Source organism: Copadichromis virginalis, linkage group LG18 (assembly GCF_057382275.1).
Source record: "Copadichromis virginalis isolate Kocher_CV1m ecotype Utaka linkage group LG18, C_Virginalis_male_GT1.1, whole genome shotgun sequence".
In the NCBI taxonomy this organism is placed as follows: domain Eukaryota; kingdom Metazoa; phylum Chordata; class Actinopteri; order Cichliformes; family Cichlidae; genus Copadichromis; species Copadichromis virginalis.
The window spans coordinates 25,231,000-25,234,682 of record NC_140635.1 but is presented as its reverse complement, the minus strand read 5'-3'; the positions used below and the strand labels follow the sequence as shown (position 1 = coordinate 25,234,682).

Below are 3,683 nucleotides of genomic sequence, written 5' to 3'. Positions count from 1 at the left end.
GTGATATGAAATCTAATACTGGGCCATCATGAGGCAAGTTTTATTAAGTTTTCTCCTTCAGCTCATCAAAATTTTGTCTATAATAAGATATGCATTGTGTGAAAGTGATACTTATAATGACATTGACACTAAATGGTTCAGCGCTGTAGATCGCAGGGATAATATTTAATATTATTTGAATACTTTTACTGAAGATAAGACAAGGAGATTTATTTCCTAATAACCTTAATGATTACTGCTCTAACGAGGCCTCAGTGCTCAGTGGATGGTCTTCACTGTGAATAGAAATATGAACTGATTTAAACTTCATTGTCCTGAGCAATTTGCTTGGTTCCTATTCAAAATCCTCATTTATTAATCTTGTTTTGCAATAATTCAGAAAAAGGAACAAGGATGCCAAACAATATTTTTACTGGAGAATTTTATGAGAGACAAAAAAAAAAAAAAAAAGAGGACATTCTTCCGTAGCTCATAAACTGAAGAGCAAGGTTTGGTAATTTACATGAAAAATGTAATCGATACACACTGAATTTCACGAGATAGCACTACATCTTCAAGAGGAATTAAAAATACACTTAACACATTATAGCAATACATTTTGTGGCAAAATCTTATAGAGCAGGTGATATTGCTTTTTTCTACCTGCAAATGTGACAGTGAAGGTTTAGATAATTTACAAAGTCATAAACAGACAGTTACCCTATAACAATTACGTGACAAGTTACTGGAATCGTTTAGCATACAGATGAAGAACAAAACTAGTGGGAGAACTTTGTTGATGATGGATGGAGTGCAGCAGAGGGAGCTGTTCCAGAGCTGAGCCCACTGGAGAATATTAAAGAGGAGACCAGACGCAAAGACGCTAAGCTGGGCTGGAAGCTGTTAGCACTACTGAAGCAGTATAACCTGATGTTGAGTGAACGACTCTTAAATATGCAGCTGGCTGATAAGCCGAGGGAGAGCAGGTGTGCTAGCCAGAGATCCAGTCGAAGCCGGTTGCATGACCTCATAGCTGTAGTAAGATTTACCTGCTCACACACCAGACCTCAGGGAAGAGAGACAAAGGAACTGTTGGAGGATAAGTGAGGAAAAGTCAAAGAAAAGGGGAGAAAAACAAAGGAAAGGCAGAAGTATCAGGGCACGAGGGACCATGATGGCTATGTTTTGGGTATGATGGTACATGCACACACTGAAAACAATAGTAGTAACACCCCTGAAGCTGTTAAAGAACTGCAGTGGATGAACATTTCAGCGTGGCTTTGCTCACAGTGAAGCTGCACAAACACGAGCTGAACAAAACCAGGATATTAATAAGACTAAAGGCCATCTGACGCATTGTGTAAATTAGAGAACTTTGGAGTTACCAGGCGGTGTGGTTTATAACCCGGGAGACAAAATTATGCAGCCTTTCATCGTGCTCTTGGCAGCAGTCCCTTTCTCCTGGATAGAGCTCTGCACACACAGATGACATGTTGGCAGTCAAAACGTATCAAAAAATCGTTAATGGGTACTGCGTAGGTGTAGGTTTGTGCTATTCTTGGTTTCACATTGGTCATAAGTATTTAAAAAAAACAAAAAAAACAAAAAACTTTCACTGCAGCCATTTTTTCTTTCACAATTATTCCTCTTTGCGGTGAACTCACTGCAGTTTCCTTCGGCAGTCACACAAACTTTGTCACTCAGTCAACATTTGACCCCTGAAAAGCATAATTTCCACTGCTCTTTGGTGGACTTCATGCAAGTGAATCTTCCCACAATCGTTTGCTTTTAACAGCCAGAGAGTTACAGAAAGGGTGGTGTTTGCTTATTCTGAATACAGTACGACATTGTGAAAGCAAGTATGTCACAAAACGGCTGTGTGCAAGCAGGAGAACGCAAACTCACCAAAATGGGAACTTGACTCAAAAATGCAGCTTTATTTGCTGAGCAGAAGTAAAGGTGATACAAAACAATGCAAATTCAACTGGGGGAAACTGAGACACGGGAGAACCACACACAGCTATGAGGGAGGACACGACACTGACAGAAAGAAACACAGGGCTTAAATACACTGAGGGATAACAAGGGTAATGAGACACAGAAGGAGAGCACAGCTGGGAGTAATTAGACTGAACGAGACAAGGGAAGCAAGACTAGAAACACTGACATGGGACAAAGATCTTCAAAGTAAAACAGGAAACACACTGACTGAACTCAAGACATGTAAACCTAACAGACTGCGGAGACAGAACATAAGGACCTGAAACATGGGACAGAAAGGCACACTAGACACAACACGGAACAAAGGGAAGCCATCACACAAAACCTAAGAACTAAACCCTTGACAACCATAACTAAAACCTAGGGAAATAATCAAATCAATAATCAAAACAGTACAACCAAGGAACATAAACCATAATATAAAAATACAAGAACTCAAAATACTGGTTCATAAAGACCCAGAACCGTGACAAAGTACATGAATGCAGCATCCTCTGTTTCTGAGTAAGATCAACTCCTTGCGTGTTCAGTCTATTTACAACACACTTAAAGGTGTTTTCACATCTTTCAGCTGGTAAAATTAGCTTTAGTCATCGTTTTCATAAGGCAAAGCTAGCATCCCTTTAAAAGTCAAAGTCAATAACAGATGCAAACTTGGTAACCTACCTAGTTAGCATTTACTGTTCAGCTACTTTTATAAATTATAGTCCAAAAATAGTTTTATTGTAACAACTGTTACAACTGACTTAACCTCAACTCAATGACACCTTGCAGTCATTGAGTTGATAATGAACTCCTCTGTATCCCAGAGTATTCTAGAGTCAAATGTGAGGCCACCTGTCTGACAGCTAGAGCTTGACCCAGACTAGGTTATGCAAAAGGACACTGATCCCAAGCACACCTATAAATCTACAACAAAATGTCTGAAAAAGAAAAGAATCAAGATGTTCCAGTGTCAACATCAGACGTAAGACCTTAAGAGAGCCTCAGTGAACTGCAGCAATGCTGTAAAGTAGCAGTATGCTTCGTCAATATGCTAGCGGAGGAGATTATCCCCACTGCGAGAGTCACCACATTCCCAAACCAGAAACCGTGGATGGACAGATCGATCCGCACTGCAGTAAACGCCAGGACCGCCTCCTACAACGCGGGTCTCGCCACTGGCGATATGAGCGCCTACAAAGCGGCCTCATACGGCGCGCGGTGAGAGATGCCAAACGCCGGTACCGGGAACGTGTGGAGTCCCGCTTCCACCAGGGCGACACACGGAGTATGTGGCACGGACTACGCACCATTACGGACTACAAAGCCAGGGACACTGCGCCGATCAACGCCGACTCTGCATTCACCAACGAGCTGAATCGGTTCTACGCCCGTTTCGAGGTTAGCCAGGCGGCTAATGCTATCTACTGCCTGACTACCGAGGACAGTGACGTCATCAGCTAGAGACCGGTGACCAGCATCGCGGAGCATAACGTCCGAGCGGCACTGAGGAGAGTGAACACAAGGAAAGCGGCGGGGCCAGACGGCATCACCGGCCGTCTGCTGCGCTGCTGTGCTGACCAGCTAGCAGGTGTGTTCACTTACATCTTCAACGAGTCCCTGGCGAAGTCTGTGGTCCCCACATGCTTCAAAAGATCCACCATCATCCCTGTGCCCAAGAACAGCAAACCCTCATCCCTGAACGATTACCGGCCAGTTGC

General features: G+C 42.9%; 1 long non-coding RNA gene across 1 annotated transcript; it reads right to left on the bottom strand.

Annotated features, from left to right (window-relative positions):
- Positions 1-458: 458 nt before the first annotated feature.
- Positions 459-3,388, bottom strand: LOC146687972 (uncharacterized). The gene is made up of 3 exons (XR_014916521.1): positions 3,273-3,388; positions 1,365-1,452; positions 459-1,068 (listed from the first exon to the last, which is right to left on the bottom strand). It is a non-coding gene; the product is annotated as an uncharacterized LOC146687972 (long non-coding RNA).
- Positions 3,389-3,683: the final 295 nt, after the last annotated feature.